At 39.4% G+C, this 23882-nt stretch overlaps 3 pseudogenes; 1 reads left to right on the forward strand and 2 right to left on the reverse strand.

The window, feature by feature from the left end:
* Positions 1-784: 784 nt before the first annotated feature.
* Positions 785-2447, reverse strand: LOC101843092 (annotated as a pseudogene).
* A 2228-nt stretch (positions 2448-4675) lies between these two features.
* On the forward strand, positions 4676-5592 carry LOC101837818 (annotated as a pseudogene).
* A 17139-nt stretch (positions 5593-22731) lies between these two features.
* On the reverse strand, positions 22732-23413 carry LOC101835919 (annotated as a pseudogene).
* Between the last annotated feature and the right edge of the window lie 469 nt (positions 23414-23882).

A 23882-nucleotide genomic window follows, 5' to 3' on the forward strand; every position in this document is an offset into this window, starting at 1 on the left:
ACCAGAGACCCCAGAGCCACCGCACTTGCCTAGGGAGTGTAACAGCAACCAAAGAATGGAACATCCACCTACCAAGGACAGACCAGATACCAACACTAAGAAACACCTCACACTTCATAGCTCCAGATGCTTAGACCTCAGTGTAGAGGCACAAACATGCACAGCCAAGACAACATGCCTCCACTAGAAAGCCAGTAACCCTATTCCTGGAGGCATTGAGAAATACAATATAGATGAGGCACAATACTAGGACTTCAAAATTAGCAATTATGAACATATTTAAGGATCTTATAGAGAATATGAATAAAGAGGAAATGAGTAATGATTTCTATGAAAATAGAATGAAATAGCAAAAACTTTGAAGGCATAAAAGTAAAATTATCTATTAATTTACTAATTTAATTTGGCGTTATTGAGGTTTTATTTTGCATGTAGAACCACTAAGGTAGGGTCTTGTCTGTGGCAACCCTAGAGATTACACTGGAGTTATCAGGGTTCAGACATGAGCTGGTAAGTTATGTGACAGAAAAAATGATTTGGACAAACTACATGATTTCAAAGCTGCAGTTTCTAGCGGGGCTCCAGGTAGTCAAATGTGGCTTAGAACATGTAAGGAAGCTGTGGCATGGGAGGGACCATCACAGGACCAACCTTCAGCCATTTCCATGACATCAAGTACAGGGTCTAAGCAATTGGCGATCCAGGGATCTCCAGTCTATGCCTTACTTTTTCAGTGGATTCTTGCAGGAACTGCAAGCAAGCTGCATATCACTGACTATCTTTCCTAGATTCTAAGCATCTGATTGTATTTGGCTGGGGGCTCGGATCACCAAGGGGAACCAGTATTGATCTGCCCAGTGCAGTACCCCACCACAAGGTCAGTGATGAAATTATCCTCAGTGTCCCCATAGCAATGGAATTTGTTGATGCACCAACCATTGGACTGGGCCAGCTTACACTCCTGCAGAGACTTGATCCTTGTGCCATTCTCGTTAACTTGGAGCAGGAGGTATTTGTAGGACTTCTCTGTCACAGCCTTGGCAATCCACTTACACTTGGTTACCATGAGATCATCTGCAATCACCTGAATGCCTGAAATAGCTGTGCATTTCTGCCAAGCTTCCTAGTTGTCCTATTCAATAGGGTCTTTAATGGACACCACAGGAAACTCCCAGGGGAAGGACTTATACAGGTCAGCAGTCTGGTCCAGAGTGATTTACCTGTTGAAACCCAGGTCATACTTTCCAGATCTGAGGAACTCACAGGCTGCCATGTGACACCCTGGTCAATGTAGTTGGCCTTAACAATGGAGCCTTCAGTAGCTCCAAGTATTCTTTGTTCTCTATGATGTTATGCTCAAACCTGTCCTCATCACTCACATTGGTAGCTTCCTTCCTTTATTTCTTCTTTTTAACATTCTTCAGGTTGTGGGAAATCTTTGCTCCACTATTTATGGCTTACCAGAAACCTGGACATGTCCACAGTGTCATGAACTCTTGCAGGGCCAGTGTGTTGCCAGCAATAGAACCACCATAGATCACATTGAAAGTTGGAACCTGCAGGATGATTTCGGGGGTACCAGAGAAGCCAGTGATGAGTGGGCACAGGGACATCCCACTATCAACGGTGCCAGCTTTTAAGTCAGGCAGAGTCATTTCCAATATGGCATTTGCACCAAATTTAGATTTATTTTCAGTGCTGTCCATCTCAATGATCAGTTTGTCCATCTTCTCTTGTTCCACAACATCCAGTTTCTTTCTACTCAGAGCAGGTGCAATAGTCTTACTGATGTGTTCAACTGCCTTTTAGACCCTTTCCCAAGAAGCACAACTTACCATTGTCAGTGAGTTCTAGGGACTTATATGTGTCAGTCTGTAATGAGAAAAATGAAAAAACACTAACTAAGCAAGGGAACTCTGACCCTAGGTTACATGACAGGAGGCCTCAAACCATTCCCTCAATAAAAAGGGAACTTAAACCCATCACCAACTGTGTCACCACCAGCCACACTTGAATAAACAACAGTTGTAGCTTCTTTGTTCAATACCTTTTGTCTTTTGAAAAACTTCTATAGAAAATTTATAATTTTGTATGAAATTTTGTAACATGGGATCATGGGTATCATGACCCTTTCTCCCACCCTCTTTTTTATACTTCCCCTTTTGCTCTTAAAAATAATTTGCATTTGTGGTTTGGGGCTCCCACTCTCCAGACAGAGTGGAGCCACAGATAGCTGATTTTTCAAAATAAAAACATTCTTGTGCTTGGGTTCAGGTGTCTTGGCTTCTTGAAGCTTTGGGGGTCCCTCTCTTGGTTGGCACAACAAGTGGAGGCACTGTTGGTCAAAGTAGTTTGGAAGATACCTTTTGAGGTGCAGAGATGAATCTCAACAGTGGGATTCCCCAAGAGTCAAAGATCTCTCTGGCATGAATCTTGGCAATAATCATGGTGAATTTCTGGCCTTCAGATTGCCATACAGGAAAGAAACAAGTTTCTGCATACACAGAAGAGAGCATTTAGTAAAATTTAATAATAATAATAATAATAATAATAAAAATTACTAAAGAGATCCTAAACTGAAATAAATCAGGAACTGTAAAATTTAGTAAGTAAACAAAATCCTCATAACTAACCTCTTGAGAACATTCAACATCTCTCCTGCTTCCTCTGTCAATCCCAGAAATTCCTTAGAGATTGCAATATTGTGGACCAGTATGAGTAATTACCAGCTCTGTGCATTGAGTTTCTAAAATTATGTAGGAATAATTAGCCATTCCTGTAGGTCATCAGTTTGATCTGTAATCCAGGACTATATAACCATGTTTGCTGTTTCTACAGTGCTCTACATTAGAAAGCTCTTGCTATTATGATCACTTTGGTATTCAATAGTGAGCTTGAGTCATCCCCAGACAACAGACAGTGGAGGTTTGTCATATCCACCCTTCATCATGACCTGCAGGCCCACAGTTTATTCATGTAAGTTCTAAGGGAATTAAGGATGGAGAAGAGAGTACAAGAATTATTATTTCTTCCTGTGATAATTTTCACAGCATGATGGCATAATAACTGTTATAAAAATTTGAGCCTCTCTATTGGGATTTGATGTTCTTAGTTGCGATGGCAGTCCTCAAATTATCATTGAACTATCCACAGTGTCTCTTCCTGTGACCCATGAGAGCAGAAAACATGCCCAACTAAGTTGCTTCCTAATCATAGTAAATTTCTGTGGCTATGCTGGTGAGGGTGATTCAGTAACTTTACTTTTGAAGAAAGCTAGGATGTGTTTGAGAGACTAAGGACTTCCCTGGTTGGAACATATGAGTTCTATATTTTATGGCTCTTACTTCATCTGAATAGTTCTTCCGAATCCCAAAATAATAAGCTGGATAATAATTATTTTATACAAGATAACAGACAAAGATAGTATTGCTGTGTAACATGTAGTAGGTGGCCAGGTAGAAATGAGTGAACTCTTGTCTGAATTACTTGCCTGATTACAACACAACATGATGTTTTTAGTAAACAGTCATTTCATAATACTTTATTCTTAAAAATTGGTCCATGTGTTAAAAAATTTGGCCTCATGGTTTCTGGATCTTTTATAAGGGAATGTTCATCTCTGCTGTGTGAACTGCGGGTATTCATCTGATTTACAATTGGAACAGTCTGAGAACATTGAAACCATAATTCAGCTCAGGCTGTTCTAGTTCCCTAGGTCCATATTGTCTTTTTTGTACGTTGAGACATGGTCTTATCATGTTCCCTGAAGGATTTCAGCAAATATGCACTCATTTGGCTGCACCCTTTGAAGTGCTGGATTTGTAGATATATACATTCTGTGTTTTATTTTTCTGGATATTTTTAATGCTGTCAACATCCTCCACCATTCGAGTCTCAGCCACTAAGTGTCCAATGAGGAAACCAGGTCAGTTCCCTACATCATCTGTAGTTTGAAAACATGAAAGGCTAAAAAGATACCTACTGTTAAGACCTCTGGATATTTTCTTAAAACTATATGAATAGTATTCCATGAAAATATACATATAGGCATAAAATTATGAATGGACACAAAGCTAAGAATGTGAAACAGAGTGGGGTGAGTTATATGGGGAGTCTGAAGAGGTGAAATGGAAGAATTTTTTTAATATGTTATAATTTGAAATTTAAAAATAATGAAATAGAAACCAAAATTAAACCAAACCACGGCAGAACCAAAGAATGACATATTTGTTTTGAATTATTTTTCTCTGCTATTTATGTAAATTAGGACATGTTAATAGTAATCTGACACACCTTAACTATCATATGACCAAGTTTATTAATTAAATTTTCTATGAATGTTCCTCATTATGTGAATATATTTTGTATATTGATATAACTTACTACCTCTAACTTGAACTTTTTGGCCTCCTTTTTCTGTGACTACAGGCCAGCTACTTACAGTAATTCTGGCCTCACATCATCTAGATTACTGTATTCAATGTGCGCTAAGGACAAAACACTATTTCCAGCATGACATTTGCCACAACTGAGTATTTATTGATGATGTCACAGTACGCTTGAGAAAAATAATCAACATTTGTACTTACTTGACTCAAATTGTAAAGAAGTTCTACATACATACTGGTCCCATTGTTAACAACATTTTTTATTTCTTCCAAAAGATTATAAAAACATGCAGAACACAACATCTGTACCAGAATTCCACTTAATTCAACTCTCAGAGGATCCATACCTACAGCCTGTTCTCTTTGGCCTATCCTTGTCCATATACATCTTGACCCTGTTTGGAAACCTGCTCATCATCCTGAAAGTTAGCTCTGTCTCCCATCTCCATACACCCATGTACTTCTTCCTCTCCAATCTGTCCATGGTTGATATTGGTTTCATCTCCACCACTGTGGACATCCAGACTCACTGCCCAGTCATCTCCTATGTGGGCTGCCTGACACAGATGTCAATGTATGTAGTTTTTGCATGTATGGATGACATGCTTCTGGCTGTGATGTCATATGACAGGTTTGTGGCCATCTGCCACTCTCTGTATTATCGGGTCATTATGAATCCCAGTCACTGTGGTGTCTTAATTCTAGGTTCTTTTTTCCTTAGCCTTGTGGACTTAATGATGCATTATTAAATTTTTCCAACTCTAAGGATTTTTTTAAATTTCCGACTTCTTCTGTGGTCCTTCTGAACTACTTAAGCTTTCCTGTTTGGATATTTTTTACCAATAACATAGTCAGATACTGTGTAGGTGCTCTCTTTGGGTTACTTCCTATTTCAGGAATCATTTTATCTTACTTTAAAATAGTTTCCTCCAACATGCAATCATCATCATCAAGTGGGCAGCACAAGACCTTCTCCACCTGTGGGTCTCATTTGTCTGTTATTTGTCTGTTTTATGGAACAGGACTAGGGGTGTATTTCAGCTCATCTCTGTCACTTTTCCCAAGAAGTAATGCAGTGGCCTCCTCGATGAACACTGCAGTCACACCTATCTTGAATCACTTCATCTCTAGCCTGAGGAACAAGTACATTAAAACTGCCTTAAGGAAGATTCTGAGCAGAGCATTCATTGACATTCTTTATTAATTCTCCATATACATATAATATCCATCTATTAATTGTACATGTAAAACCCAGTTAATGTCTCACACATTACCACTGGTTTCTCCCCAATATTTACTGATGAATTGTTGCAAGATAGACTAGTGAAATAGTATGAAACCATCATGGGAGTACCCAATTACTTTTTGATTGAATTTAAGGCCCATTCCATGAGCTAGAACCCATTGTTCAAGTGGCCAGGAACCTGAGAATGGATAAGCCATGAGACTGAGGGAAAAATCAATACTACTCTTGCGCTATAGGAAAATAGCAATAAAACTCCTTTTGTCATCCTGCTATATTCAATCAGAGCATCACTTAGTCATCATCAGAGAAGTTTATCCTTCTGGTAAATGTAAATAACCTACAGACCCACAAGTGGACAATATGCAGAGAGTGAGAGACTTTGAAAAACTCAAATCCCAAATGTTATGCTTTAATCAACCCCTTTCTCTCATAGATCTGGGGTCTATTCAGAAGCAGGGGTGGAAAGATTCTTAGAGCAAGAGATGATGGATGACTCTAAGAAAACAGTGTCTTCCAGACACAACACGACTGATACCTGTATTAACTACCAAGCTTGTGGCACTATGCACAGGTCTTAAAAAGGTGGAAGATATAGTCACAGCACTGAGAGGGGGAAATGGATATGGGTTCCCACTCCTACCCAAGAAATTATCTGCAATTAGTATTTCACAGGCTATCTTAACCACACTAAAGTTAAGCTCGTATAGTTGTCCAACACAGAAACTTGTCCATAGCATTTTTGTCTTACTAGTCTTTTGATTATATATTTTAGTTCCTGTTTTTGTGTACTCTTTTTTTGTTTTTATTTGAATGAGAGAGAAGGAGAGAGAGCATACAACAAGTTGGGTGAATAGGAAGGTGATAAGGATCTTGGAGGAATTGGGAGGGGGAAAACATGATCAAAATATATTGTATGAACAAAATGCTTTTAGTTAAAAAACTTCAAGCATTGTAGAGAAAAAAGATATATAAATGACTAAGAAATTTCTGAAATATAATCAACATCTGTTATTAGTGAAATGAATATCAAAACCACAATATTGCTTTATACAAAAGTAGGATAGGAGATGATGGTGAGGATGAGGATAAGGATGACGATGACGACAAAAGGAAAATATGTGCTGGTGATAACATGGGGTAATTGGAGATTTTATCAATCTTTTTTGGTGAAGTCACCTGGTTCAGCCACCTTCAGAGGAAGTTAGAAGTCTCTCTAAAAATTAACAGTAGCATTGTAACATGACTCAACGGTTGATCCTTAACAATGTATATGAACAATGGAAATCGTTTTTATAGTACTTTTTCCAATTTGTTTCATGCTTATTTAGCAATAATAAATATTTCTGAGTGCTTAATATATAATTTCTTACTTTTTTGACCTGTGCCAGAATGACAAGTACAAGCTATAAACGTTTTGTCTCTTGTTCTCAAACAGCAGAATATCATATTATCTTATTTTATTCAATATATTTTATTAATTATATTATTCATTATATTTTATGGGAGATTGGATATTATTGGGGTTGGAGAGATGGTTCATTGGTTAAGAGCATTGGCTGCTCTTCAAAAGGTCTTCAATTCCCAGCACTCACAACTCAGGCCGTTGTAAATCCAACTCCAGGGGATCTGATGCCTTCATACATATATACATGCAGGCAAAATAATAGTGCATATGAAGCAAAAGTAGATAAATCATAAAAATTTCACTAAAAGTTCAAATTATCTCTTCTTTCATGTTAGATATACGATTTGTTCTTTAGTAGCCATACATGTCTCAGGCTAATTATATCCCTGTATATTATTTATCCCTATTTTTTTTTTTGGTCTGGGGAATGATCCACGATAATTACACTTTCAGTTTTGAATGAGTATGTTTATTAAGTACATGGCAAACCAAAGTAAAAGAATAGATATCTAGTGACACATGGCTGGACAGACAGACAGATAGACAGCAAAACATGGTCAAATCAGGTGCTCAAAACATCCCACAGAATTGGGCCTGGAGAAATGGGTCAGAGGTAATAGCTCTTGCTTTTCTAGTCAAGGACCAAGTTCTGTTCCCAATCACCCACATGCCAGATCACATGTATTTCTAACTCCAGTTCCAGGAAATTTAATTCTTTCTTTTGGCCTCAGTGATCACCAGGCATGCACAACGTGCTCATACATATATGCAGAGAAACAGTTATATACATAAAATAAAATCACTTAGCATTTGACTGAGGAAGCATCACTGAGGTTGCCAGTGCAAACCACTAATACAGGCAGTCCCAGGAACACAGTGTCTTCTCAGATGAGACTTCCTGATAAAAGGACAAAAAGCCACAGGTAGAGGTGACATTTCTAAACCAGGCACTTACAACATCTAGCAGATATTGACCATAGACATTTAGGTATCCAGCTGGAGCTCCTGAATGATCTCACTCTCTGTGTCTGAGCTTCCCACAGCTGAGCTTCTGCCTTCTCTTTCTCACTACAGGCATTTTATGTCATGTAATAAAACACAGTAACCTGTGTTGGAAATGGTTCAGCTCAAGAAATCAGTGTTTTCACCCTTGGTCTGTCTGACTTTTCTTGACCCCTATTACAGAGTTCTGGGTAAGCCCATTCCCAGACATAGATTCTTGGAGTACACTTGATATTAAACATACTTGGGTATAAAGTGTGTGTGTGGAGGGGAGCAACATAGCTTCCAGAGTCAGCTCCTCAGTGAGCTTAAGTAGCACATAATGTGCATTACACCCACCAACAGATATTCTTTAGCTCTTTTTCTTCCTCATTTATCTCTCATTCTTTTAACACAAACACACATATCCAACATCACTTACTGTGAAAATCTCCTTTTTCTATTTTCTGCATTTGAACTGACTCTTTTAATTGACGTATTAGGGACTGGTAAGTGTATCTTTCTTGGGATGGCTGTGACAACCAAATTTGATTAAACATTGGCTATAGGAACTGTAACCTGTTTCCAATCTCTAAATCTTGGCTTTAGTAATAGCATGGAGTGTGTGTTTCTACAGGTCCCTGCCACAACCCCAGCAATGGGCTTATCCTTTAGGACACAAAACCACTATTATTTTCAAAACAACAGTTATACTGTTTAAACAGACTTTTGTCCTAGCTCTTTCTCTTTTTTGTTATTTTTTATTTAAATTAGAAAAAAACTTACTTCACAAGTCATTCTCAGCTCCCTCTCCCTCCCCTTCCCCCTGCTTCCCACTTCTCCCAAACCCCCATCCAATCCCAACTCCACTACCCAGGGTGGGTGAGGCCCTCCATGGGGGTATCCAAAGTCTGTCATATAATACAGAGCAGGGCTTAGGCTCTCCTCCATATGTCTAGGCTGAGAGAGCATCATTCCATGTGGAATGGGCTCCCAAAGTCCATTTGGATGATGGGAGAAATACTGATCTACTACCCAAGGTCCCATAGATTGCTGAGGCCTCCTTACTGACACCCAAATTTAGGGGGCCTTAATCAGTCCCACGCTGGCTTCTCAGCCATCAGTCTGGGATCCATGAGCTACCCCTTGTTCAGATCAGCTGTTTCTGTGGGTTTTACCAGCCCAGTCTTGACCCCATTGCTCATCATTCCTCCCTCTCTGCAACTGGGTTCCAGGAGTTCGGTTCAGTGTTTACCTGTGGGTGCCTGCCTCTGCTTCCATCAGCCACTGGATGAAGTCTCTAGGATAGCATTTAAGGTAGTCATCAATCTGATTATCAGGGAAGGGTATTTAAGGTAGCCTCGCAGGAACTCTTTCATTGGGTTTTTCTCTCCCATTGATCCCGATAATATCTTGAGACAATAATCAATGGTAGATGTTATATAAGTGACCATCTACTTGCTGCTCTACCTCCCAGAAATCTGGCCACACTCTCCAGTAATCTGTCCTCTGTAAGGACAACCCTACTTTGAGCATTCAGGCTGTGTGGGTGGGTCGATAGGGGGAGAATGAAGCCAATTCCTCTTGCTTTCAATGGCAAGATAAATTCATGCCCCTACTAGGCACCCAAGTCTTTTGTTTCCCTTGGCATGCTGGCTGGTTTTGCCCAATAGAGTCACATGGGAATAAGAAACATCGACTGAGGAAAATCTTCCATCAGAACTGTCTGTAAGCATGTCTGTATGTCATTTTCTTGAGTTATGATTGATGCAGGAGGGTTCAGCCCTCTTTGGGCAGTGCTGCCCTTGGGCAGGTGGTTCTGTGGGATTAGGAAAGGTAGTTGAACAGGAGCTTTCTTCCATGGCCTCTGTTTCTGTCTGAGTTCCTACACTAGCTTCCTTCAATGATGGACTGTGAGTGTGATGTATAAGTCACATAAACTCTTTCCTAACCAAGTTTCTTTGGGTTATGACATTTATCACAGCAGTAGAAAGCAAACTAGGATACATGTAGACTGCATCTGACAATGAAACAGTGAGGGCTTTGTTACCCCCTGAAAGCCTATAAAAGTAACAAACTTTGTTCTGTAGGGTGTCTCTGAGGGCCACTTACAGGTGTAGTTCTCCTTTTAGAGCCCATATCATGCTGTACATAGCATACATCTCTGCTACTTCCCCACTTTAAGTGTCTCTCCCAATGAAGGCAAGGCTGCCTCACCCTTCATGGTCCCACCATGCCTCTGATATGAGCTCCTTCTAATTCACTCCCACTTCAAGGCCTGATGGTGGGCCCTTCCCACAAGACTCTGTCGCTTAATGTGGCAATCTTGTGTCAGCTCCTTTCTGGAACCTGATGCTCTGATATGCTGGTCTCTGACTTACAACAGTGAAGGACTGGGAAGAGTCTGTTTTCCAACCTGTATAATGGGGTATGTGGCTATGTGGAATCACTGTCTCTATTTGGTTTCCTGGGAAGGAGTTTGCCTCCCTCTAGGATGAGACAGAATGAGAGCCTAACTTGGAGAAACACTGATGGCTTGTTGTTTCGGGTCCACAGCTGTTAACTCTGACTTTCTTGGTAATGCATGGTAATTCTATTTAGAGAGATAGACTTGAATGAAGAAATGAATTTAAAATGAAAAATTTACAAAAATAAAATGGTGAATTTAACAGAGGATACAATGGCATTTGTACTTAATGAATTGATTCTGTTCTTACTCCACTAATTTTCTGATCAATGAATATATAAATGCTACCAGAAGAGATGTCCACTCTGTTTTTTTTTATTTTTACGAGACAGGGTTTCTCTGTATTATTTTGAGGCTGTCGGTCCGGCCTGGCCTCGAACTCACAGAGATCCGCCTGCCTCTGCCTCCCGAGTGCTGGGATTAAAGGCGTGCGCCACCACCGCCCAGCGATGTCCACTCTGAAAACTGTATTCATACTTGAATGTAGTACTATATAATAAACAGTATATCCTTTCATTCACACCCACATTTTCAGTAATGTCTGTGAAGGTCAGAGAAGCAATGAAAACAGGAATTCAGTCCTCACTCCCTCATCATTTTCACCTCCAGTGAGCACTTGTCAACTGATCTGGAAATAAGATCATTACAATTTGTTTTCTTTCAAATCAGTTTTGATAGTTTTAGGACCTTAAAAAGTCAAACTCTTTGAGGTTGATTTCTGCTTTTTCGGATGTAGTGTTTCTGAATTTGAACACTTAGATAAAAATAGTGAAATTGATAGAATTTGGGATTGTCTAAAATGTTTTTAACTCGTTTACACAGACACTTATGAACATATGAAGGATTTTTGGATATAGATATGCATTCCAATATAAATCCTGTACTTTCAGATAAAAATTGTGCTAGTGTTTATGTAGTAGAAAATCTAATGTAGGTGTGGAAGGTGCAGATATTGATGCTGCAAAGAGCTGAATTCAGATTCTCTTGATAAATTGATCAATTTTAAGACTCTGGATTAGCTTCTTCAAACTTAATTATTCCCCCTGAAAATTAAGACTAGTATTAATTTATATGTCACAAGTGTGATCTGAAGGTTAAGGTGTTGATTCCATGCGTGTATTTGTTCATATAAACATCAAAATGCATTTAACAAAAATAATTAGACTTTGTTTTTAATGGCTAGTCTGTGGGTTTTCCTCTCTGACTGACTCTATGGATGAAAGGTAGTCCTCCTATTGCCACAGTTTTGTCATCCTGACTCCATATTCAGACACCAGCACTCCAAGGGAATTTGGGATACCTCTCCTCCTACGTGACTCAATGAATAGATCTGTAGCAGCTGTTTTAAAAATTAATTTTATTAATATTAAGTTTTCTAATTAAAACTAAAATGTCCTAAAAATATCTATCCTCTCCTGGGATAAGGAAGGATGGAGCGAAGGACATGTGTTTTTCATCTGTAATAGTTACAATGAGAAGACCTCAAAGACTACCACACATAAAAACACTTTAGTTCAAATACTACAGGAGATGGAGTGGAAGCAACAAAGGACTTATGACTGAGGGAGTTTGACTAAGCTTGAAGTAGAATTTATGATACAATTCATCTGGGAAATAAAGATTTTTAGTAGACTTGTGCTGTAAGAGGGAGTTGGTGAAAGGTAGAGAAAATTTGAGAAAGTATCTAATACAATTAGTGCTAAAGACAACAGGGAAATGCTCACAGATAGAGCTTCAGAGCTGTACCCAACTCTGCTGTATAAGTCTTATAGGTGTTTTTGGGTGAATCTTCTCTCATGGAATCAATGCTCCAGCGTATAAATGCCTAAAAACTCTTCGATTAATAAAAGTCTCTAAGACCTTTTAGGTGATTGGCTACTATCTTATTGATTTATTTCATAGAAAATTATTTGCTTTCTTGCTTCTTGTAGTTTCTATCGATACTTAGAACATGGTGGAAATTATTCCCTTTCAGGTTATTACCACCTTTTAATAGTCATTTCTAAAAATTCTTTTTGAGATATAAAATTATCAGGGTACGCATGATGGATATTTTTGGTTTTCAACACACCATTTTTTAGTTCATTTAACAAAATTGTGAAAACAATTTGAACATCCTGATTCACCTATTATGAGATTCACCTATGTAAAACTTTTAGTATTTTGTGGAAAAATAAGGAAAATAATGATGATGGTTGGTTGTTCCTAGCATCTCTAGATGAAATGATAAAGAAAAAGGATGAGCTATGTGATAAAAACACTCAGTTCTAGCATCTCGGAATACAGTAAAGGACAACAATGGACACAGTGATAAATTGACTTGCTCCAAATGTGTATAATTAGTGCAAGGTTTTCTAAGGTGACCTTGAAGAAAAGCTTCCCTCTCCCAGTCACAGAACCCAAATTTCAGAAAATAAAACTGAATTATAAGATTCACTAAATTACAGAGAAAATTCAAGTCCTCAGAGGATGCCAGCAGTTAATGTAAGGGCATTAATTGGTAAAGAAAGGAATACTATAACTTGGGGTGAAGATGTGTAGAAGGACCCTAATGTGACTAATAACTTGAACCCCAACTTTATTTTTCTTAATTAAAAAATAATTTTAAAATATTTATGTATATGGTGCTCTATCTGCCTGTACATCTGCATGCCAGAAGAGGTCATCAGATCCCAATAGATGGCTGTGAACTACCATGTGGATGCTGGGAATTGAACTCATGACCCCTTGAAGAGCCTATCAATGCCCTTAAGCAGTGAACTATCCCTCCAGTCCTGAACCACTAGATTCTTAAGGGTTTATCTCATTTGATAAGTCTTTCCACCCTTAGGAAAAGATGCCCCATTAAGAATTTCACCACCTGAAGGCCCTGCCCTCCATTTATCTGAAGAGATTAACCCTTTACTGTCTCTTCAATGAGAAATAGCTTTCCCTGAAGGAGTTGCCAGGCAAGACAATATTGATGTTCCTCAGGGTCCATCAATAGTTTTCTTCTACATCTATAATCAGACTTAAAGCCACGAAGACTGCTAGAAGAGAGATAGAAAGTGTAGTCCCATAAGGAGGTGTGTTACCACTAAAGAGATTACTGAGTTTGTTAATCCATTCAAGGGGAAGTCTTGGAAATATGTATGTGAATGGATTTTAAGGGTGTAGGACAATATGGAAGGAATATAAAAGTGAATCAGACTGTGTTTATGGAAACAGGCTCAGAGGATGGAGATTATAGATTTAATATGGAAGCTCATACAGTTAAAAAGGTGTCAAAAGTTTGTTTGATTGGTTAGCTAAAGCAAACAGAATAGAAATAGAAACAAAGGGAAATACAAATAATGAAACAAAAGTTGGTTCTTTGAGAAAACCAATACTATGAATAAACTCTTAACCAAACTAACGAAAAGACAGAATATTTGAATTAAAAAAATCAGAAACAGCAGCCCCTCCAAGACCCCAACCCAGCGAGCCCAGCTTCAGGTGAGATTGGCTCCCCGACTGGGACCACCCGCCCATCACCCATCCCCCTCCACCTTCGGGGCCGCTCCCGGCTTCCAGAAGAGCCGCCCACACAGGAAAGAGATCAGCCCCTCCAAGACTCCAACCCAGCGAGCCCAGCTTCAGGTGAGATTGGGTCCCCGGCTGGGACCACCCGCCCATCACCCATCCCCCTCCATCTTTGGGGCCGCTCCCGGCTTCCAGAAGAACCACCCACACAGGCCCCTCCAAGACCCCAACCCAGCGAGCCCAGCTTCAGGTGAGATTGGGTCCCCGGCTGGGACCACCCGCCCATCACCCATCCCCCTCCATCTTCGGGGCAGCTCCTGGCTTCCAGAAGAGCCGCCCACACAGGAAAGAGATCAGCCCCTCCAAGACTCCAACCCAGCGAGCCCAGCTTCAGAAGAGCCGCCCACACAGGAAAGAGATCAGCCCCTCCAAGACCCCAACCCAGCGAGCCCAGCTTCAGGAAAGAGATCAGCCCCTCCAAGACCCCAACCCCAGCGAGGCCAGCTTCAGCTTCAGCTGCAGTAAGGAAGGAGACCAGTGGAAACAGAAAGCCCCCACCAGCACCCACTGGAAGAAGAGATGGGAAGAAGACAGAATAAGAGATCACTCAGCAATAGAAACACCAACACGACCCCACCAGAATCCAGGGATCCAACACCAGCAAGACCTGAAAAGCACTACATAGATGAAGAAGAGGAGACAGACCTTAAAAATTATTTCATGAAGCTGATGGAGAGCCTCAAAGAAGAAACGAGGAAATCCCTTAAAGAAATAGAAGAAAAAACAAACAAAAAAATCCATGAAATGGGGGAAAAATTCAAGAAATAAACAAATCTCTCAAAGAATCTAAAGAGCACCAAGAAAAAACAACCAAGAAAATTAAGGAAACAGCTCAAACAGTTGAAGGATTGAAAGCTGAAATAGAAACGATAAAGAAAACACAGAATGAAGGGATGCTGGAAATAGAAAAGCTCGGTAAACGGTCTGGAATTACAGATGCAAGCATCACCAATAGAATACAAGAGATAGAAGAGAGAATCTCAGGTGTTGAAGACTCATTAGAGGACATAGCATCGTCAACCAAAGAAAATCTCAAAACCAACAAATCCTTAACACAAAATATTCAGGAAATATGGGACACCGTGAAGAAGCCAAACCTGAGAATAATAGGTATAGAAGAAGGTGAAGAACTTCAACTTAAAGGTACAGAAAACATATTCAACAAAATCATAGAAGAAAACTTCCCTAACCTAAAGAAAGATATGCCTATGAAAGTACAAGAATCTTACAGAACACCAAATAGGCTTGACCAGAAAAAGAAGTCACCTCGCCATATAATAATCAAAACATCAAACCTACAGAGCAAAGAGAAAATATTAAGAGCAGCTAAAGAAAAAGGCCAAGTAACATATAAAGGCAGACCTATCCGAATTACACCTGACTTCTCAATGGAAACGATGAAAGCCAGAAGATCCTGGTCAGATGTCCTACAAGCGCTAAGGGAACAAGGATGCGAGCCCAGACTACTATATCCAGCAAAGCTCTCAATTACCATAGATGGAGAAAACAAAATATTCCATGACAAAGCCAGATTTAAACAATACGTATCCATGAATTCAGCTCTACAGAAAATGCTAGAAGGAAAACCTAGAGCCAAGGAAGATAACTACATTCACAAAGACACAGGCAATATAGAATCATACTTTACAAAACACTAAAAGAAAAAGGGAGGAGAAACTACACAAAATAACTTCACTAACAATAAATCAAGCGCAAACAAGGATCACCAATCAATGGTCATTAATATCCCTCAATGTCAATGGCCTCAACTTACCTATAAAAAGACACAGACTAGCAGAATGGATACGAAGACAGGACCCTTCCTTCTGCTGCATACAAGAAACACATCTCAACACCAAAGACAGACGTTATCTCAGAGTAAAGGGCTGGGAAAAGATCTTCCAATCAAACGGCCCCAAGAAACAAGCGGCGCGTAGCAATCCTAATATCTAACAAATTAGGCTTCAAATTAAAATCAATCAAAAGAGATGAAGAAGGGCACTTCATATTCATCAAAGGAAAAATACATCAAGACGAAGTCTCGATTTTAAATATCTATGCCCCAAATACAAAGGCACCTACATTCGTGAAAGAAACATTACTAAAGCTCAAACTGCACATAAAATCTCACACACTAATAGTAGGAGACTTCAACACTCCGCTCTCACCGCTAGATAGGACCTCCAGACAGAAACTTAACAAAGAAACAAAAGAATTAATAGAAGTTATGACCCAACTGGGTTTAACAGACATCTATAGAACATTCCACCCAAATACAAAGGGATATACCTTCTTCTCGGCACCACATGGAACCTTCTCTAAAATTGACCACGTAATAGGAAACATAGCAAATCTCCACAGATACAAAAAAATTGGAATAACCCCCTGCATCTTATCAGACCACCATGCATTAACATTAGAATTCAACAATAACACAAATCGCAGACACCCTACAAACTCATGGAGATTGAACAATGCACAATTGCACCATCCCTGGGTAAAGGAACAAATAAAAAAAGAAATTAAAGACTTCCTCGATTTCAATGAGAATGAAGACACAACATACACAAACTTATGGGACACTTTGAAAGCAGTGCTGAGAGGAAAGTTTATAGCACTAAGTGCCCACATGAAAAAACTGGAGAACAGTCATACTAGAGAATTAATAGCACAGCTGAATGTTCTAGAACAAAAAGAAGCAAACTCCCCAGGAGGAGCAGACGCCAGGAAATAATCAAATTGAGGGCTGAAATCAATCAAGTAGAAACCAGGAAAACATTGAGAAGAATCAATGAAACAAAGAGTTGGTTCTTTGAGAAAATCAACAAAATAGACAAACCTCTGTCCAAACTAACCAAAAGACAGAGAGAGAACATGCTAATTAACAAAATCAGGGATGAGAAAGGGGACATAACAACGGACTCTGAGGAAATCCAGAGAATCATCAGGGCATACTTTGAAAATCTGTACTCCACAAAATTTGAAAATTTAAAGGAAATGGACAATTTCCTGGATAGATATCACTTGCCAAAACTAAATCAAGAACAGATAAATAATCTAAACAGACCTATAACCCCTAATGAAATAGAAGCAGTCATCAAAAGTCTCCCAAACAAAAAAAGCCCAGGCCCAGATGGCTTCAGTGCAGAATTCTACCAGAAATTTAAAGAAGAGCTGATTCCAATACTCGTCAAAGTATTCCACACTATAGAAGCAGGAGGCTCACTGCCAAACTCTTTCTACGAGGCTACAATTACCTTGATACCCAAGCCACACAAAGACACAACTAAGAAAGAGAACTATAGACCAATTTCCCTCATGAACATTGATGCAAAAATACTCAATAAAATAATTGCAAACCGGATTCAAGAACACATCAGAAAAATCATCCACCATGATCAAGTAGGCTTCATTCCAGGAATGCAGGGATGGTTCAACATTAGAAAATCTATCAATGTAATCCACCATATTAACAATCTGCGAAAGAAAAACCACATGATCATCTCACTAGATGCTGAAAAAGCCTTTGACAAAATCCAGCACCCCTTCATGATAAAGGTCCTAGAGAGATCAGGGATAACAGGAACGTACCTGAATATAATAAAAGCAATATACAGTAAACCAACAGCTAACATCAAACTAAATGGAGAGAAACTCAAAGCAATTCCTCTAAAATCAGGAACAAGACAAGGCTGTCCACTCTCTCCATATCTCTTCAATATTGTACTTGAAGTCATAGCTACAGAAATAAGACAACAAAAGGAGATAAAGGGGATACAAATAGGAAAAGAAGAAGTCAAACTTTCATTATTTGCAGATGATATGATAGTTTACATAAGTGACCCAAAAAACTCCGCAAGGTTACTCCTAGAGCTGATAAACACCTTCAGCAATGTGGCAGGATACAAGGTAAACTCAAAAAAATCAGTGGCCCTATTATATACAGATGATGAAGTGACTGAGAAAGAAATCAGAGAAACATCACCTTTTACAATAGCCAAAAACAGCATCAAATATCTGGGGATAATGTTAACCAAGGAAGTGAAAGACCTGTATATCAAGAACTTTGTGTCTTTGAAGAAAGAAATCAAAGAAGATACCAGAAAATGGAAAGATCTCCCATGCTCTTGGATTGGTAGGATCAACATAATAAAAATGGCAATCTTGCCAAAAGCAGTCTATAGATTCAATGCAATCCCTATCAAAATTCCATCACAATTCTTCAAGGACCTGGAAAGAACATTAATCAACTTTATATGGAAAAACAAAAGGCCCAGGATAGCCAAAACATCCCTATACAATAAAGGAACTTCAGGAGGCATCACCATACCTGACTTCAAGCTCTATTATAGAGCTATAGTCCTGAAAACAGCTTGGTATTGGCACAAAAATAGGCAGGTAGACCAATGGAACCGAATCGAAAGCCCTAATTTTAACCCACACACCTATGAACACCTGATTTTTGACAAAGAAGCTAAAACTGTACAGTGGAAAAAGAAAGCATTTTCAACAAATGGTGCTGGCATAACTGGGTAGTGGTATGCAGAAGACTGCAGATAGATCCATGTTTATCGCCTTGTACAAAACTTAAGTCCAAATGGATCAAAGATCTCAACATACATCCAGCCACATTGAAACTTTTAGAAGAGAAAGTGGGAGATACTCTTCAACGAGTTGGTACAGGAGACCACTTCCTAAACATAACACCAGTGGCACAGGCACTGAGATCAACAATTAACAAATGGGACCTTCTGAAACTAAAAAGCTTCTGTAAGGCAAAGGACACAATCAAAAAGACAAAAAGGCAGGCCACAGAATGGGAAAAGATATTCACTAACCCCACATCTGACAGAGGGCTAATCTCCAAAATTTACAAAGAACTCAAGAAACAAGTCTCCAAAACACCAAAGGATCCACTTGAAAGGTGGGGTACAGAGCTAAATAGAGAATTCTCAGTAGAGGAGGCTAAAATGGCCAAGAGACACTTAAGAAAGTGCTCAACATCCTTAGCCATCAGGGAAATGCAAATCAAAACAACTCTGAGATACCATCTTACTCCTGTCAGAATGGCTAGAATCAAAAACACCGAAGACAATTTATGCTGGAGGGGATGTGGAGAGAGAGGAACACTCCTCCACTGCTGGTGGGAATGCCAACTCATACAGCCTCTTTGGAAATCAGTATGGAGATTCCTCAGGAAAATGGGAATTAATCTACCACTAGACCCAGCAATTCCACTCTTCGGCATTTATCCAAATGAGGCAGGTTCATACAACAAGGGCATCTGCTCCACTATGTTCATAGCAGCATTGTTTGTAATAGCCAGAACCTGGAAGCAACCTAGATGCCCCTCAACTGAAGAGTGGATAGAGAAAATGTGGTACATTTACACAATGGAGTATTACTCAGCAGAAAAAAACAATGGAATCTTGAAATTCGCAGGGAAATGGATAGCACTGGAAGAAACCATCATGAGTGAGGTAACCCAGTCGCAAAAAGACAAACATGGTATGTACTCACTCATATATGGATTTTAGATATGGATCAGGATAGTGCCAGTCTGCACTTCTACAGATAGAGAGTCTGGGAAACAGGAAAGAACCTAAAAGATATGCATATATGCATAGTACCCAAGAGAAGAGGATGGAGACAAGATCCTCTGAATGGATGGGGAACAGGGCGAGGGGGGTAGTGGGACCTGGGAAGAATAGAGGGGGTAAAGAGGAAGGGAGTTGGTCATGGGGGAACAGGAAGTTGAGGGGTGGGGGTAGAATAGGGGGAAGAGGGAATCATAGGATCGAAGACAGATCAGGCACCAGAGTGACCTCGAGTGATCTAAAGGTATAACATCAATTGGCAAGCTAAGCAATAGTGGAAGGACCACCTCGAATGCCCATTCCTGATAATGAACTTGATGTCTATAACTATCCGGGAGCCTTCATCCTGTGACTGATGGAAGCAGAGGCAAACACACAACTAAGCACTGAACTGAATCCAAGGAACCCAGTGACAGAGAGAGAGGAATGATGAGCAAATTGGCAAAGAATGGGCTGGCAAAACCAGCAGAGACAGCTGATCTGAACAGGGGAGTGCTCTTGGACCCCAGACCGACAGTGGGGAGGCCAGAATGGGACTGATCTGGACCCCCAAATGTGAGTGTCAGTGAGAACCTGGACAACCTATGGGGCTCTGAGCTGTGGATCAGTGTCTATCCCTGGTATACAATCTGTCTTCATGTGCCTATAGCACAAAGAGAGATGCTCTCTCAGCCTGGACTCTTAGGGGAGTGCCTTGACCCTACCAAGAGTAAAATGATAGACTCTAGACATCCCCTATGTGGAAGGATTTGGCAATAGGGTGGGAGGGAGGGTGGAAGGGGAGTGCGGGAGGAGGGGAGGGAGAGGGAACTGGGATTGACATGTAAAACAAGCTATTTAAAACTAAAAAAAAGAAAAAAAATCAGAAACAAAAGGGCCTCACAACAGGGAAATCCAAAGAACAATTAGGTCATATTTTTAAAAACCTGTCCTCCAAAAAATTCAAAAATCTAAAAGAAATGGACAATTTCTTGATAAGTAACAGTTATCTAAGTTAAATCAAGATAAGATTAAAAATGTAATAGAACTATGACCCTCAAGTAAATAGAAGTCATTAAAAGTCTGCCAACTGAAAAAGCTCAAGGCCAAATGGTTTTATCACAGAAGTCTTTGTTGCAGGTACGGACCCCATATTTTTACCACAGACTCCACTCATCCCTATAGCATGCCCTCTTCCCCTTATCTCCAAGTAGGAACCCTAGATTCATGCTGGCAGCTACACTAAGTCCATTGCTACCCACCCCAGCCACTTCTACAGGTAGGAACCTTAGACTCATCACCAACTCTACCCAACCCGACAGTCTGCCCTAGGTCCTCTGTTAGAGAAAAGATCTAGGCTGCTGTTGACAACTCCAAAAATCCCGTGGCCCACATTCTAATCAGCCATCTCTAGGTGGGGACATTAGACTTACAGAGCTAACTCCATTGACTGTGCTGTATAACAAGTTCCAAGACCCTCCCTCAAACTCCTCAAGTATAGTGATATATTATTTATGATTTATAAAGCTTGCCTGAGGATTCAGAAAGCAAAACTAGCCACAAGCCACAGAGGCAGGCAGTGGTGATACATACCTTTAATCCCAGCAGTCATACTAGCAATCCATAGAGCCAGGCATTGGTGGCACATACCTTTAATTCCAGGACTCAGAATACAGGCAGATGGAGCTCTGTCAGTTCAACGTCACACTGAGCTACACGAAATTGATCCAGTCTAAAAGACAAACATTTCACCCAAAGGTTATCCCAGCACTTGGGATCCCACACCTTTAATCCCAGCTCTGGGGAAGTATATAGGAACAGGGCATTCAGTATTCAGCCACACTGAGGACAGACTAGCCCTTTCACCCAGAAGTAGGGGTTAGAGCTAGTGGCCACCTGCTTTGATTCTCTGATCTTCAGCTTGAAGTTTGAACCCTAAAACCTGTCTCTGGGGTTTTAACTTTTCTTATTACACTCAATATTAGCTGTGACAATTTTCTTTTTTTAATTTTTTTATTTTAATTTTAAGTAGCTTGTTTTTATTTCTACAGAAATTTTGTTCCTTGTCTTAGAAACCCCACCTAGAGTTAATTGAACAAAATTAATTCCATTATCTCACTTGAACATCAAGACAAAATTACCCTAAGACTAAACCCTAAGTCTCCTTTAGCTGATCTACAACTTTACAAGTTGGGGTAATAAAAAATGGAGATCAACAAAGGAAATGCTCCCTAAACAAAATACAGACAAGATTCCCATACCAAAAAAACACTATGAAGGACATAACTCCAGGTGCCATTACAAAAATATATAATCTAGACAACAGATTATTGTAAAAAAAAATCAGTACTCTCACAGTAACATTCCTTGAGAAAAGCAACTTGAATGTCACAAAAATAATTATTTCAAAACAGCAATAACAAATACAATGAAAGAACTCAGGATATTAGTAAATGCCAGAGTAAAGACTGAAAACACAATTGAATAACTAAAAATACAAGACATGAAATAGAATTTAATTAAGAGATAGACTCTATGACAAAAAGCAAAAAAATGAAATAAAACTCAAATAAATCACAGAAATTAAAGTGAAAAATTCAGAGAAAAGCTTCACTAATAGATCGGATCAAATGGAAGAGAGAATATCAGGTCTTGAAAGTAAAGTAGAAGAGCTGGATTACTCAGTAAAAAGAAATATAAGATCCCACCCTGCTCATAAGTAGAACATATAGCAACTTTGGAAAAGTATAAAAATACTAATCCTCTGAGTTACAGGTATAGAGAAACAGGAGATCCTGGTCACTCAATGGCCCAGAAAATATTTTCAACAATATCATATAAGAAAACTTTTCTGATGTATGGAAAGAGATGCCTATCATGGTCTAAGAGGCATTGTAGAAAACCAAATACACAGGATCAGAAAAGAAGCTGCATATCTTATTCTATTCAAAACAATAAATGTACAGAATAAATAAAGACATTTATGGCTGCAAGGAAGAAAAAGTGAATTACATTAAAAAGGCATCTCTCTCTCTCTCTCTCTCTTTTTCGTCTAGCTGTGACTGTTTATTAACTGATCAGATTACAAAAAACATTTGGGCAACACCTTATTTCATCCATCTAATAAGCCCACCTTCTGCAAAACAACTTGTCTTTTTCTTCATTCCACCTCGTAGAGAAGATAATTTGAAAGGCCACAGGAAGTTATTCACTTCCTTGAAGCGTTTCCCAACTGTATAGATCTCATGAATTAGATTCTCTATGTAGATGATGCCGTATTTACCAAGAGATCGAACAATCAAGGAATTGTCTGTCAAGGCAATTTTCTTCTTATTGATTTTGCCATAACTGCGCTTGTAGATGAGCTGGTTTACTTACTTCAGGTTGAGGTACCCCCATGCAATGAAGCCTTGTTGAGTTTAACAAAGTGCCATTGAAGATCTGATGAAGATGGAGCAGTTGCAACACTTTGTGAACCTTTGGGTTTACACCATTGATACCTTGGATTCAGATGACAAATGCCATTTTAGGTTCTGCCATCACATAGAAGTTTCCAGCTTTCCTTGCCATCCTAGCCTTGCGAATCTCCATCTGGTACATATACCGGTATTCCTTATGGTAATTCTTTGCCTTTTCATAGCTAAGCTTGCTCCATGCCTTCCACAGTGTCTTCAGTGAAAACTTTTCTCTAAAGCTTTTTACCTTCAACTCTGCGAAATTCCTTCGATTTTTCTTAGGGGTTTCTGGCACAACAAGAACCTGCTTTTTCTTCTCCAGCAGTGTCTCCATGGTTCTAGACAGAAAAAGGAGAGCACCTGTCTTATTTTTTCAGTGGAGATCATTGAAAACTGTAAGAAATTAGAATAATGCTCTAAAGGTTATTAAAAACCACAGATGCTGTCTTGGAATGTCATACCTGGCAAATTAATAATAGTAATCCAGGGATATAGGAAAAATTTCCATGATAAAAAAACAGATTTAAGGAACTACTGAGATGGCTCAGCAGTTAGGAGCACGAGCTACACTTCCAGAGGACCCAAGTTCAATTCCCAGCACCCACATGGATACTCACACCTGTCAATAAACACTGTTCCTGGAGATCAAACACCCTAACATAGACATGAATGCAGGCAAAATGCCAATGTACATAACATAAAAATAAAATAAAATAAAAAACCTTAAAAACAGATTTAAAAATTCCAAAGGCAAGGTTAAGCATACTCAAGAATGCACAAAGAATAAATAATTCCAGAACATT

Source organism: Mesocricetus auratus, unplaced genomic scaffold (genome assembly GCF_017639785.1).
Source record: "Mesocricetus auratus isolate SY011 unplaced genomic scaffold, BCM_Maur_2.0 Super-Scaffold_100053, whole genome shotgun sequence".
Lineage (NCBI taxonomy): Eukaryota > Metazoa > Chordata > Mammalia > Rodentia > Cricetidae > Mesocricetus > Mesocricetus auratus.